Here is a 14,890-nt window from a genome sequence, read left to right as displayed (position 1 = left end):
TAGCTGTTGCCCAAAGGGGCAAAAACAGAAGAGAAAAACAGTCAAAAAAGATAAAAGGACAAAAGGAAGAAGCCACCCTGTCTAGGCGCACACGCACTCCACGCACACGGAGATTGCCTTTGAAGGCCGAGGGTCCGGCCTAATTGTCCCAGGGACGCGCGGCGGGCCGGGCGGTTTCATGGTTCCCAGATCCCTCTAATGAGGCTGTGGCCTCTCTCGGTAGGGACGCTGCTCCCTGGAATCAGCTTTGATAAAGCGGACGGACCCGTCTGGGATGAGTTACCAGGTTTTCCTCTTCCTTTTGAACCCTGCGGTGGTTTTGCTCTTTCATGGCAACAGAGCAGGGCCGAAGTCTCTGGCCTCTGGCCTCGGCGGACGCAGGCCATCCCACCTCCTGGCTCGGGGGACAGGGAGATGGCAATCCCTGGATGGGGGACGCTGGCCCGGGGCCCCAGGCAGTGGGCAAGGAGGGGGCTGGAGACTCAGTATTCAGACCCACTCGCCATTGCACGGGCCCCCGGGGTAAGCATTGCCTAAAATGCGTCTTGGCAAATCCCAGCAGCCCGGGGCGGGCTGGCATGGGGCGCACACGGGCCAACAATAACCGCGGCTCGCCGCTCCGTGAGCGTGCAGTCTGCGCCAGGCACTGTGCCACGTGTTTGCCGAGGGTTTGGTGCCCCTTTCACGGAAGAGCAAAGGGAGGCTCCGGGAGTTAGGTGGCTTCCTGGTCAGAGGCAGCATGGGACCCAATCTATCATCCCACAGTCCCGGCTTTTAACCACTAGCCTTGCCCAAGGGGCGGGAGCCTCAGCTGGCCCTCAGGCCCCCTCGACAGACCAGTTTTCTATCTGCACGGTTCTTCCTTCATTTCTTCTTACTGGTGATGGGCTTTCTGAGGCCACAGCCATACAGTCCGCTAAGACCCCAATTCTGAGGTCCCTGCATCCTCCAGGTGTCCAGAGGTCTCCCTGAGCCCTGACTGCCCTGAGCAGCCTCTCTGGCAGGGAGAGGGCATTGAACCAGGCACCCTGGGTGAGAGGAGAAAAAAGGGCTGCTCTAGGCCCTTCTTGGCTGCCTGCTGCCCACCCGGGACCCAGAAGGACCCTCCCCACTCCCAGCCCGGTGGGACATGTCTGTGATCTCTAATGGTTATAACTGTATACCTCTTAGGTGCTTCCTCCTTGTCAGAGAGGCAATCCCCCCCCCGCCCGCCGCCATGCCTCTTGCTGGCTCGCAGACGTTGAGCAGCCTGAGGAAGGCTGTCCCATCCCAGAGCCTTCACATGGGAGAGGGCCTGGTTCCAAAGGCAGCTCTGGGAAGCTCACCTGGATACCTGGTTCTGGCCAGGTCTGATTTGTCTCTGGTCTAGCAACCTCTGCCACCACCCCCATCTCTGGCCCCCGCTGCCTTCCTCCTGCCCTGATCCCAGCTGCCTGCACTTCAGGCTTTCCCATGCCGACTCCTCAGGCCTGCCGCCTGCTTACCCTCCACCACAGCTGCCCAGAAAGACAGGCGGCCGGTGTGCCCAGTCCCCACACACTGCCAGCCATTCACCCGGGTCTGTGGTCAGCTGGGCTGTGAGCAAAGACCTTAAGTTTATGCTCACTGGTGAAAAGAGAACCTCGCTGGTAAGCTTTAGTTCATTCCATCAAGCACCCAGTTTGTGCCGGGCTCTGGGCTGGCGCCAGGAGCCCGCAGCGAGGGGGCTGGATGTGGCTCCGGCACTCACCGAGGGGTTTCCGATTCTGCTGAGCGCCGGATTCTGTGTCACACACTTCACGGATGATTGGGACAGCCCCGACTGTGGCTGTGCCATGAGCAGAGAAAACTATGGACATTACTTCGTACTTGGTGTCTGATGACAATCCTGGCCATGGTCCTTTTGGGGCCCAGGGGATGGTGTCTGATGAGACGGTCACTTCAGCTTTGTGCTCCCATCTGAACCAACTCTTTCCACAGCTCGTGGCAGAGCCACGTGACGCCTCCATTATGAGAGGGCCCGGCAGAATGTTCTTTCATGTCCCCTCATGGATGTGTTCCCTTGTACCTTTGGGTCACATTTGTGGTGAGAGCGTGCAGAGGGACCGAGCAGTAAAGGGAGAGCCATGATGGAAGCGAAGGATTTCCCCCAAACTTTATTATGAAAATATTCAAACACCTAGAAGAGTTGGGAGAAGGGTACACAGACGCCCATACACCACCTCCTAGGCTCAACCCGTGTAAACATTTTACCATACTTGCTTTATCTATGTATACATATATCCGCAAGGGTTTTTCTGCCGTAAGTTTGAAAGTAAGTTTCGTATGTCCTCCCTAAATATTTCAAGCGTCTCCTTCAGAACCATAACACCACTGCCATTTGAAGAGAATTAAGAGTAATTTGAGAGGGTGGGATTTTGATAGACATAAGTACTGGTACCTCAGAAAAACGAAAGACACAGCAGAACAGGATTATTTTAAAAGCTTCCTTTGGTTTCAGTCGCCATACGGGGCAGCTAGGAGGACACTCGGTGGCAGAGTCTGTGAGTTCGGAGGGAGCAGAGTGCCGGCACCCAGTAGGCGCTGGGGAGGCTTGCACGCCAGGCCCGCCCCCAGGTCCCCCCCCCCACGACCCCCCCTTGTTCTGACTCCACCCCTGCTCAGGACAGAGGCCTGTTAGGAGAGCCAGGCTCAGCAGGCCGACTGGGCTGGGTTTCCATCTTTGTGATGATTGTGAAGTACCCCTGAGTCCCCGGCTCCCCTCGGGCCGGCAAAGCTGGGCTGAGGGGGCGCTCACTGCGGTGTCCCCCTGGGCGCAGTGCGGCCCGGTCTTTTACCCTGCCGAGGGGGAGCAGCTTAAGGCGTATCTGTGGCCGTGACCGTGTACTTGTGTATGTGACTGTACATGTGGGAGGTTAGATGAAGAGCTTCGCTACAGTGGAACAGCTGTCAGCTAGAAAAAGGAAGGACACTGGGATGCACACTCTAACAGAGAACCCGGAGGCCAGCAGGTGAAATAAGCCAGTCACAAAGCGACAGATACGGTGTGATGTCATGCACAGGACGTAGCCAGAGGATTCACATTCATAGACGAAAGTAGACTTGTGCTTGCCGGGGGGTGGGGGCAGGGTGGGAAGTGTTTAATGGGGACGGAATCCTAGTTTGGCAAGAGGACAAGCGTTCTGGAGATGGATGGTGGCACAACAGTGTGAAGGTGCTTAATGCCAGAGAACCGCACGCTTAAAAATGGTGAATTTTACGTTCTGCATGTTTTACCACAAGAAAGAAAAGTAGGGTTTTGGTGCCTGTCGAGCTTCTGTTTTAGGACGACGGAGCTCCCCACCCAGCCGCCCCTTCCCCGGGGAACACGACTGCTCGTTGTCGCTCATGGAGAAAGCCGGAATGTTGTCAGTCCGAGGGTCTAATGGAGCCAAAGATACTTGGGAGTATCAGGCCCAAGACCTGTTTCTGGAAATGGTGCCTCATTTGAAGCGAATCTCACCAGGCAGGAATGAAACAGGGGCATTTTGTCGAAGGAAAGAACTTGATGAAAAATTGTTTTATGAAACCTGAATTTTGGCAGGTTTTCACATTTCAGTTTGTCAGAAGGCAGACCAATAAATGTTAAACATGTTGTTTGTTATTATGCACGGTTGATTTCTTTATGATGACAATTTTATTTTAAAGTTCGTCCTAGAGGAGCTGCAGGACGGGTGGGGAAATCTAGAAGGGCCAAGGGACCATTTACAGCGTATCCCTGCAGGACTATTGGGCGAGCATTTTTTATTAATAACGACAAAAAAGGAGGTGGCCCAAGGCCTGCTCCCACGGCGCACCGGGGGGTTAGTGTGGCATGCTGGTGGCTGCACTTGGGGCCCCGTTACCGAGCTCCGGGCGCCTGACTGTGGTCACCACTGGCTCGTGCAGGCCCGGCTTGCCAAGCCCCTCGGCCTCGCTGCTTCTCCTGTGGTCTTTGTTCTTTGGGCGGTATCCCCTTGTCAGGGCTGCTGGTTTGGGGTTGTAAGTGGAGGGTGCTGGGACCAAGGGCCTCGGTGCCAGCCTGTCTCCCTGCGGGGTATGGCTGGCCCGGCAAACCAGCCGCAGCAGCTGTCCCGAGGGGGAGAGGTTCCACTTGCGTGAGTCCCTTTCACTCTCACCCGGTCTTTACTGGTAGTGGCTGGAGACCGGGTCAGGTTCCAACCCCTCATGAGCTGAGGGCAGAGGGACCCAAGAAGATGCTGAGGTCGCACAGCTGGTCCTTCCTGCTACCTTCCCTCCAAAAGCCTGTTTCCTCCACTGTGAATTGGGGTCTCCAGACCCACCCCTCAGAGCTCTGAGCTCCCATTTTGTGGGTGTGCACCCTGGACTGGGTGCTTCGGAGGCAGTATTCCACCCAAACCCCAGGACAACCCTGTGTCCGGTTCCGATCCCCATTTACGGATGAGGAATCTGGGATCAGAGAGGGAGTCCAGTTACCCAAATTGCCCAGTAGTGAAGGTGGGGCTGGGCCAGTCTGTCTGCTCAAACCTGTGGGGGAAATAGGGTGACTGCTCTGCCCTGGCTGGCTCAGGGTGGGCGCTTGGTATCCATGAGGTGACCTGGCCCCTGGTCTCAGGCTGAGGAGGAAGGGCAGGCTTCTATTGAAGCCCAAGGGTCCTGACAAACATGGGCAACTGTAAGCCCTTGAGGGTCTCTCCCTTGCTAGAGCTAGGGCCTTGGGCTCCTGGGTCTGTGCTCTTGGCCCAAGTCTGGTCAGCCGGTGAAGGGACTGCCTGGGCCCCACACCATGTATGAGTCCCCACATCTGCTTGGGTGGTGGGGCGCTCTTCAGTGGGTTCTGGGCTGGGAAGGCGAAGTGGGGGCAGCAGGTTTAGGGAGGCCCCCCCCCCCCCCAGGAAGAGAGGCACAGGACTGGCTGTCATGCAGAGGAGTTCTGCAGGTCCAGAGCTCCGGTGGCCCTGGTCTGCTGTCACACAGCATCCTGGCAGAGGGCCCCCTGCCCAGCCCTTCCTGAGCCCCCTGGTGAGGGCACTGAGGCTTGGGCCAGTCAATGCCTCACCTTGGGCTGCCACATCCTCTGCTTCCTTTGGCATGTTTTGGGGAGAGGGGTTGGAGGGAGGAAGCATGGCCCCCCTCCCACGGTCCTCCCCACTAAGGCCTTGTCAACACTGTTTTCACACCCAGACCTGGGTCAGTGGCTTTGAACACAGATACTGGTCAGGACAAGCTGAGGGGGCCGGCCAGGGGCTAGTTTGGCTAGTTTGGGGTCCTTTTCCTAGTTTGGCCCAGAAATACATCCAGCCACCCTCTAGGGCCCTTGGTCACTACCCCTGCTGGAGAAAACACTTTTGAGAAAGGGCAGTTGGGGGGATCAGCTCTGGATGGGGAGTGAGTGTCTTGGCCCTGGCCGCTGGCTGGTGGTGGGGGGCGGGGGGCAGCTCCTGCCCCTTCTGACCCGAGGCTTCTTCAGCCGCTGGCTGGCGGGGCCTCCAGCAAGGCAGCCTGATCCTTCATAGAAGGATAAGGATCTCATTCTTCACTTTTTAAGCCGCACAAAAGCTGTATGCATAATTAATGTGCAATAAACGTGAGCGGCTGGAAATTAACTAAATGAAAAAAACATATACTTAATTGTAAAAATTTAATTTTGCTTTTATTCTTTTCTTTCTCCCTCTTCCCCTCCCCCCCGTTCCCCCCGCCCTTTTACAACTTGTTATATTCTCGGAGACCCTCAGATCTCGCCGGAGATCATATTCTGAAAGAGTCGCCTCCTGACCTCTTGCCAGGGAGCCGTGGACAAGATTAGTTTTAAGCTGCAGCCCAGCTAGTTACTTTCAACAGAGGGTCTGAGCGTGCCCACGAGCGGGGTGTTACTGTGTCGCACAGGGGAATGTTGTAATCATCCCCCAAGACCTTCCTTGGGGGACCGCTGTGCCTGATTTTAAGGGCTTCGGTAGATGTAATTTTGAGAGTTGCCTTTTGAAACTTGGAGAGCGCCCATCATGGTATTTAAAATTCCTAAACATGAATTCAGTGGTTAAAAAGCCAAAGGACTAAATACATTTACATATATTCAAACAAAGTATTTGAAGCAATACCATCCAAAGCTTCTTTTCTTCTAATTTTTTTTTTTTAAAGGACAAGACCTTTCCTAGATAAGACTGGGTGGCAAAATTTCCCAGAGGAAAAATTTATTGACACATTCTTATTGTCACATCTCTTAATAAAACCCAAGGATTCAGCCTCAAGAAACAACCCATCCACTTGAAAGATTTTTTTTTAATTATTTTTTTTTTTAGGAAAATACTCTATTAACAGATACTTTAAAATATGATTTATTGCACACACAGAACAACAATAACTTGAAATATCAGATCCTTGGAAATAAATCACAGCGAATCCCATCTGCCTTACATACCCCTGTTTTCCGGTTTCTGCCGTCTCTCTCGGCCTGGTCTGTATCAGCAGATAATTTTAAAAGAGGCAAAAAAATCGAGACCCAACCCAGAGGCATCTAGGTGGTTTGGGCAAGAATCGTGTTTTCAGAACATCCTACTTTGTTCTGGACAGTTCGTCGCTGGCCCTTCTCAAAGTCTTTGCAAATAAAACAGTAACCAACTCGGGGTGTCCCTGAGTCACTCTGTTACCGGATTAATTTATAACAAGGAGTCCAGTTGTTCATGCTCGCTGCTGCCTTTGCCCAGGTACCTGGTCTTGTCTCGGGCAAACTGCCATCATCCCAGAGATGCCCAGTCGTCGGGGACCACCGGCAAGCCGTAAATAACCAGGTCTGTGGCTTCAGATCATCTCTGGCCAGCCAGGTCCACCACAGCCCAGCTGGCAAATACGGCTGCTTTTGTGAACAGGTGGTCCGGGGGTGGGGGGGCGCCGAGGCCGGGCAATGAGCTGGGCCAGCGGGCTGGTTTCTGCAGCAGCCTTTAAGACCCAGTCCGTTTGGAGCCTGAGCCAGCCACCCGGGGCTCGGCCGGGCCCCAGGCGCAGACCTCTGCATTAAACAGGTTCTGACACTAAAAATCAAGGTCTGTTGGCTGTTGTCATAGGAATGCAATATCCTCTGCAGGTCCCCTTATTAAAAAAACCCAGTCTTGCTGCTCCTGCCTGGGATAGATTTCTATTCCGTTTGTATTGATCACGGGGAAATGTCTCATTCCCTGGCTGACAAATACAGTCAGCAGGGAGGGAGTTCGTGTGTGCTGGAAAACATTTGTTTCCACAGTGATTTGGGGGACCCCGAGCTGAAGCCGTGGTTGTGCTCCACGAGATGGTGGCGGGTCACCGCTCTGATGCGGCATGACAAACGTGGGGGTTACGGTCTTGCAGAACAATGGAGCCTGCCAAGGCTTCAGAGATTATCCAGTGTGGCCGCCGCATTTCGAAGACTTCAGAGAGGGGACTTGCTGTACCCACATCCCAGGTAGTGGCGTTTCTAGGAATCTGTCCTACAGAGAATACCTGTGTGTGAAAGGATATTTAGCACAGAGCTGTTTGTAGGTGCAAAAGGTGGGAAACCACATAAATGTGCATCACAGGAAAGTGGGTTAAAAATATATATATATTGTTAAGCAGAACCATGTTAAGTTGCCAGTTTTGCTGGTCAAAACTGGCTGGATATTGACCATTTCATGGTTGAATCTATTACATCTATTGAATGGAATGACCTGCTGTCTTAGGAACGAGATGGAGAACTCTCCAAGATATTTTATGAAATGAAAAAAGCAAGCTGCAGAATAGTGTACCTGTTATGCTTCATATGCGTTTTTTAAAAGGGCAATAGACACGTATTTGCTGGAATAAGCCTCAACTCTGGAAGGAGACCTAGGGAATTGTCCCTGGTGCCTGCCATGGAGGAGGGGGCCCAGGGGGCTGAGGAAGGGAGAGAGCGAGACTTACTTTGCCCTTGACGGCCTCTGTACTTTCTGCATTGTAACCTCTGTGTGTGTATGGCAGATAGAAGATAAGTTAAGATGTAAAACACAAAGACCAAAATGTCCGTGAAGCCCCCATTACTGGGGGGTAAGAGCTCAGACTCTGGTCTGAGAATTTTGGGCTTCAAGCCCCCCTCATCTCAAGGAGGCTCAGTTTTCTTATCTGCCAAGTGGGGGTAATAGCGGTGTTCACTTCGTAGACTGGAAATGAAGATTTCCTTGAGACCTGAATGGGGCTCGGCACAGTGGCACAGAGAATTCAGTAAATGTTACATGTGGTTCATAACACACACGGAAGTCCTTTCAATGACCTGCTTGGCATTTTTGTTTTCTTGGAAGAGAGATTAAAACTAGCTGTGTGTGTTTGGAGTCAGGAGCTGAGACTCCAGAGTACTGTGTGGACTTCTGTTTGGGGGACCATTTCGTGACGCAGGGACGGCCCATGTTGCATTTACAGGGTGGGTCTGATGATTTTTTTTTTCTGAACCAGTAAATGGTCTTCTGCATCTCTGTGTACACAGGCAGGTGAACTAATAGAATTAAGCTTATTGGTTTAATTCCTCTGGGCCCCCTTGGTGAGGGGAGAGCAGCTGGATGAATATTTTAATTAAGCTCTGACACCCAGAAGTCAAAGTCCCCAAGTGGTCCCATCGGGCAAGGTCTTGCAGTTAGGGGTTTAATCAAGTTCGGTTTCAGAGTTCAGATTTCTTCCTGGACAGAAATATGTCATTAGGCGTCCAAGATTTCCACTGGAAAAAAAAATACAACTTGACTGTATTTTCTCTAGAGAATGACACCATGATTCGATTAGCCCCTTTTCCTTGACATTTTGCCCACTTTATTAACTTCTGCTTTGCTTTTAAGCAGGCAACTACTGTTTTACTTCCCTGAAGAAGCTCATAATATTATAATTCAAGTGTCAGGACAGATTAGGTTAAACGAACTGTGTAATTCCCGAAGGAAAACAAACTTCAAAACGGACGCAGTTTGCCTTGTAACATGTCATGGATTGCATTAGCGTTGAATGGGCGATTCTATCACCTCATGTGCTAAAGTTGGCTCGAATGTTCCCCACTCTGCAAGGTGAGAAATTACTTAGCTAACAAAACATTTCGTTTTCCTCTCTTTGCATTCTTTCTTTATGAGATCCTGAATGTGACATTTTCACCAAAAAATCCCTGTGCTTATTTGTGAAAAATGTATATTAAAACCAAAACCCATCAAATGGAAAGAAATCACAGATGGTTTTATTCACAAGCAGTAGAATTAATGGCCTCTCTTCTCTTTATAAATATTAGAAGCAGATGAGTTCATTACGATTTCACCCTAATAGAGAAAACCTGCTTGATTTTGACAAGACACCGACTTATCTAATACATCTCTTAAATAACAAAGCTACTTCCCGCCCGTAAAACACGGCTCGCAAACACCAGCTTTACCTGGACCGCTCCTAAATTAATGAAAAACACTCGAATCCAAAGAGAGCAAAAGAAGTGTGTGTGTGGGGGGGTTGCTGCGCGGAGAGATGGAATTCGAGGGATTTTTGAAAATGTGACTGATTTTGAAAAGAGCGAGTTTTGAAATGTTTACTTTGTGGTGGCTTGAAATTTTTACATCTTTCAACAAAGCGCGCAGAGAAGTGAAACCATCTGAAAGGGCTTTTGAAAAGAGCGAATCAGCACAAGTTGGATGAAGCTGTGGTTCCTTTATCTTAGGCAATCTGTGCCCATAGTGCAGGAGGGAGGCCGGGCCCTCACCCCCCTCTGCTCCTGGAGCGCTGGGGCTCAGCCGGCTCGCCCCGGGCTTCAAAGCGCTGTTGGCGGAGCATCCTGGGAGGGAACCGGACACCTCACTCCGGGGCCCACTCGGCCGGCCAGCTCGTTCTTCTCCCCCAGCACGGCTGCCTGATGCGGTCATCTTGTTAGTCATGGAAAGCTGGGGCCCTCTCTGTTTGTGCCGCTTTCACCACTTATTAAGTGAGAAGTGGGAGGCTTTACTCGAAACTGCAAAAGATGTTTTTTCTCCCCAGGGCCACAGCAGTTGGGGCCGGGGCTTATCCATCACTGCAAAGATCGGCTCTCTGAGAAACGGAATGAGCCAGCCCTGGCCTGGGGGTGTGTGTGTGGGGGGGGGGGGGGGGAGTGGCGTGGGGAGAAAAATGAGTGGCACATGGGGCCCACTGTCCCAGGACCTTCCTGGCTTGGCTCCCGTGGAAGGGCGTGGGCTCCTTCATCTGAAAAATGCTGAGGGAACGCCTTGGGGGAGGCAAGACCCACAGCTTAAGAAAAATGGCACGTTTCCGTGGCTTTGGTGTCCCATTCTACCGATCGGGACTCTACGATTCCTTTCCCAACTTCCCCCAGCTCCGAGACCGCCAGGGACTTACACTGCAGAGATCCAGACACCTGCACAAACGTGTCATTGCTGGGCTAGTGGGTGGTGGTGAAGGTGAAATTATTTCTAAGCAGCTCCTCAGAAGTGAATGGATTCTGGTACCTCCGCATTGTCTCGGGAGCTTGCATCTCGCTGTTCTGTGCTCCCTTCCTCCAAGTGAGGGGCTGTGGAATCTCCGACAGGCCCAGGTGGGATTCTGAGTTCTGAGATCATTGGAGTCCCTCCTTCAAGCCTTGGTTCCACAAGCGTCAAACTCCTGTGGGGAGATTTTGGGGGAAGCATCATGTTTGAGCCAAGAACCCATGATTGAAATTCTCCAATAAATCCCTCCCAGCTGAGCCCGTAGGGTCTGTAGTTGGTTCAGCAAGCCGGGATGGCAGGAAGGGGGGGCGGGAAGGGTTGCAAACTTCAAACAGGACCTGGGCTTGGGGGAGAGACTGCGGAGGGGGGAGGCCACCGACAGAGGGCTGAGAGTTAATTAAAGAGGCTGCGTTTTGGGTTCCTATAAACGCAACCCTCTCCATATTAAAGCGCCAGCAACTCGAGTTCTGTGCAGGGATGCCCGCTTGTCCGGGGCTGAGCCTGGAAGGGGGAGGAGGCTCGAGCCCCACTCAGGGTGGACATCTGCAGCCCTCTGGAAGGCCCCGGCCAAGGAGCACTTTGCCTTTCCACCTAGCAGTTCCGGGGGGGGGGGGGGCAAGCCTCTGCTCAAAAGCCTCCTTCAACATCGAGGGTTGGCTGTCTTCCAGTTGCTGGGTTGGGTATGTCACCTGGAATATAGGGGCCATCATCCCTCCCATTTTACAGAGAGGGAAAGTAAGGTCGAGAGAGGCCAAGCCACTAGCTCAAGTATATATGGCTGGTGTGGGGGACAGGCAGGGTTGGAGCTGGGGATGGGGCAGAGACCAGCAAAGGACAGGTTGTCCCTGCTGCTTACATCCTGCCCTCACCTCAGCTCAGCCCTGCCCCGCCCCCTCGCACTGTCCTTGACATTCAATCAGGTGCTGGTGATGTCTGGCCCAGCAGTTGGGGCTGGGCCTCCCCAGCTTCCCAGCGACAAATGGTTCTCATTTGAAAGAGAGGTTATAAAAACACATGCCCAAAGACACTGTCAGAGAACTGAGGATTAATCTCATTTCAGTCAAAGACCATTCCAAATGTTTTTTTGGGGGATATGGGGGCCGGCAGCAGCCCTGGTTGGGAAGGAAGTCAGGGTTCTTGGCGTGCACCTCAGGTCGTGGCGGGTTTGGAAGTATGTTGTGATGTGGGCGGGTGGGAGTCAGGGGTCACCCCCTACCTGGCCTGGCTGAGGCTGACCGAGGTGTTGCTTTGCTCCCCAAGTCGCAAGGCTGGCTTTGCGGGAGGCCAGGACTCCAGGGTGGACCCCCATGCTTCATTCAGTACCTTGCTTTCAGTTCAGGGCAGTTTCAGTTGCCAAAAGGAAGGGAAGGATTAGACGCCTGGGACATTTCCATTTTCTGGCTGGTGTCAGAAAGCTGAGTGTTTTTGCCTGGTGACTCAACCAGAGGGCCCGAGACCAGGGTGGAGGGGTGTGGGCACCGCCTCGCAGTCGCCCGTGAGCTGCAGGTGAGCGCCCTGTTCGAGGCAGGGCGAGAGGGAGCTCCAGCTCTGCTCTGAGCCAGCAGCTCCCAAACCGGGTGGCCTGGTCCCGAAAGGGCAAGCTGTGGGCTTCTGGAGCACAGGCGAGCGGCCAGACCCTGGGGGGCAAGGCTGAGCTTTCATGCCAACCCCAGTAGCTGCTTTTCCTGAGAGCTGAGGGGTGCCAGGCAGCTGCTGCCATCTCCTCTGTACAGTGGCCTTGTAAGGACTTCCTTGTCCCCATTTTATGGCTAGGGAAACTGAGGCTCAAGGAGGTAGGTGCAGGTGGCTTGCCTAAGGCCGGGAAGCAGGACGACAGTGACAGGATTCCTTTAACTCTCTCGGCAACTTTCCGAAGTAGGGACTGTTGACTTCCCCGTATTAGGGATGTAGCAGTTGAGGCTCGGAGTGGAGGTTCTGTGATGTGACTTGTCCAAACGCCCCATCTGCAAGGGAGGGTGGAGCTGGGCGCTTCCCGTCCACGGCCGGGGCTCGGGCCCTCAGCTCCTCGGGGTTCCAGGGTAGGGCAAGGGCGGCCGGCCTGGCCCGTCCTCCACCGGGGCGGTCCGGAGTCCACGCGGGCCGCTCCCCGTGGACTTGGGGCTCGGTGGGACCCCAGAGGGACGCGGAGGGGGCTGGCGCTGCGGGCTGGCGTCCACCCAACCAAACGTCGGCGGCGCGGAGCCCAAGGATTGATTTTCCGGCCGCCAGGCGAACTTGCGGAGCTGCGCTTTCTTTCTGGAAGGGTGGGAGAAGCACCAGCACGGCCCAGGGGCCCGGCCGGGCGCAGCAGAGCGCCCCCGCGCGGCCGGACTTGGGCGTGCGCCCCGGCGGCCCGGCGCCTCCCGGCCCTGCGGGCGGAGAGGCCTTGCAGGCTCGGCGCTTTCCTGACACCCTGCCCAGCCGCCTTGAGAGGGAGCTGCCAGGACGGCCGTAATTTTACAGAGGACACAACAGGCAAGAGAAAAGTGCAAGAGACTTCCCGGGTTCCCCTAGCTGGGGTTTGCCTCCCTGCAGAGTGCCATCTCCCTGGGAGCTGCTGCAAGAGGCTGCCCCAGCTCCTGCAGGAGCCCACCCTGGCGAGCCGTCCAGTCGGTGGGCTGGGGTGCTGGGAGCCCAGCTCTGCAGCTCTTGCCAAGCCCACAGTGGCTCAGTACCCCAGCAGGAAGCTCAGATGGAGACAGCGAGGCCAGTGCTGAGCCTGGAAGCAAATTCCAAACACAGAGCACTTGGGCCTTCTGGCGAGATTCGTCCAGGGAGCGCTGATGGGGCACCAGCATTCGCTAGGCTGGAGGCTCCCACTCCAGGTGGACAGGTCTGGGGTGCGCCATGGTCACCGTAGACAGTCAGTCCCCTTTCTTGCCTTCCGGGGCCTCCCCATGGCCAAGTGCCTCTGGGTCCCTCCACTGCCCCCACCACTGTGCCCTGCCCCGGGCCCAGCAAGTTATGGGTCTTGGTTCAGTTCCTCAGGAGCACCCCGGGTGCCTAGCTGCTGTTAGCCCAGAGCCCCTGGGTCACATTCAGGGGAGGCGGCAGAGCTGGGCACTGAGCGGGGCCCATCTGACCTCTAGGAGTTCTCCCCGCCGTCACCACCACGTGACAACACCCTTCCATCCCGCCCGTGGTCAGGCGCAGCACTGGAGTTGGGCATTCTGGGATCGCCCCCCACCCCCCACCCCACGCTGGCTCTGGTTTGGCTGGCTGTGTGCTTCCCAGGACCCTCTGGAGCTTCTGTTTCGGGAATCGCTGCATGCAGGACTGTGGTGGTAACACAGTGAAGTGTGCACTCTGGCCATGTTTGTGGATGCCGTGTGGACAGGTGTGATGGCCCCCACCACCCACTTGTGTGCCCCTCGGTGGGAGCATCGTCCATCCCAGGCCAACCCTGTGTAGACTCAGTGCACACCTTGTCTCCCCCAGGGGCTCCCCCTCTCCCATCTTCCAGGGCTCCTCTCCGAGGGAAGGTCCTGGCAGGAAAGAAAAGGCGTTTTTGAATCTGCTTGGGAGGATAGGCGGATTCTTAAAGCAAGACACGGAAAGAACTAACCATAAAGGAAAAGATTAATAATTAGGCTATATTTATTAATAATGTGTTAACAAATTTCTAAGTTATTTTTAAAATTGAGGTATAACACTATGTTAGTTTTAGGTGTACAACATAGTGATTCTGTGTTTGTATATATTGTGAAATGATCACTATTACAAGGCTAGTGAACATTGGTCACTATACATGGTTACAAAATTATTTTTCTTGTGATGAAAACTTAAGATTTATTCTTAGTAACCTTCAAACATGCAGCACAGGATTATTAACGATAGTCACTATGTTGTACGTTATATCCCCATGACGTATTTATTTCACAACTGGAAGTTTGTACCTTTTGACCCCACCCCCCCACCACCTCTGGTAACTGCCAGTTTCTGTATCTCTGAGTTGGGTTTTTGTGTGTGTGTTTTTTAAGATCCCACATATAAGTGAGATCATATGGTACTTATCTTTATCTGACTTATTTCACTTAGCGTAATATCCTTAAGATCCATCCAGGTTGTCACAAATGGCAAGATTTCATTCCTTTTTATGGCCAATGGTATTCCATTGTATATATAAATCACACCTCTTTTAGCCATTCATCCATCAATGAATACTTGGGTTGTTTTCATGTCTTAGATATTATAAATAATGTTTCAGTGAACATGAGAGTGCACATATCTTTTCAAGTTAGTATTTTTGTTTTCTTCAGATAAATACCCAGAAGTGGGATTGATGGGTCACATGGTAGTTCTATTTTTAATTTTTTGAGGAACCTCCATACATACTCTTTTCCATGGTGGCTGCATTTTCATTTGGAACAACAGTTCTCTGTATCCTTGCTAACACTTGCTATTTCTTGTCTTTTTGAGAATAGACACTTTAACAGGCATAAGGTGATCTCTCATCATGGTTTTGATTTACATTTTCCTGATGATGAGTG

This window comes from Phoca vitulina, unplaced genomic scaffold (assembly GCF_004348235.1).
Source record: "Phoca vitulina isolate PV1807 unplaced genomic scaffold, GSC_HSeal_1.0 scaffold21, whole genome shotgun sequence".
Lineage (NCBI taxonomy): Eukaryota > Metazoa > Chordata > Mammalia > Carnivora > Phocidae > Phoca > Phoca vitulina.
Note: the sequence above shows the minus strand (reverse complement) of the source record.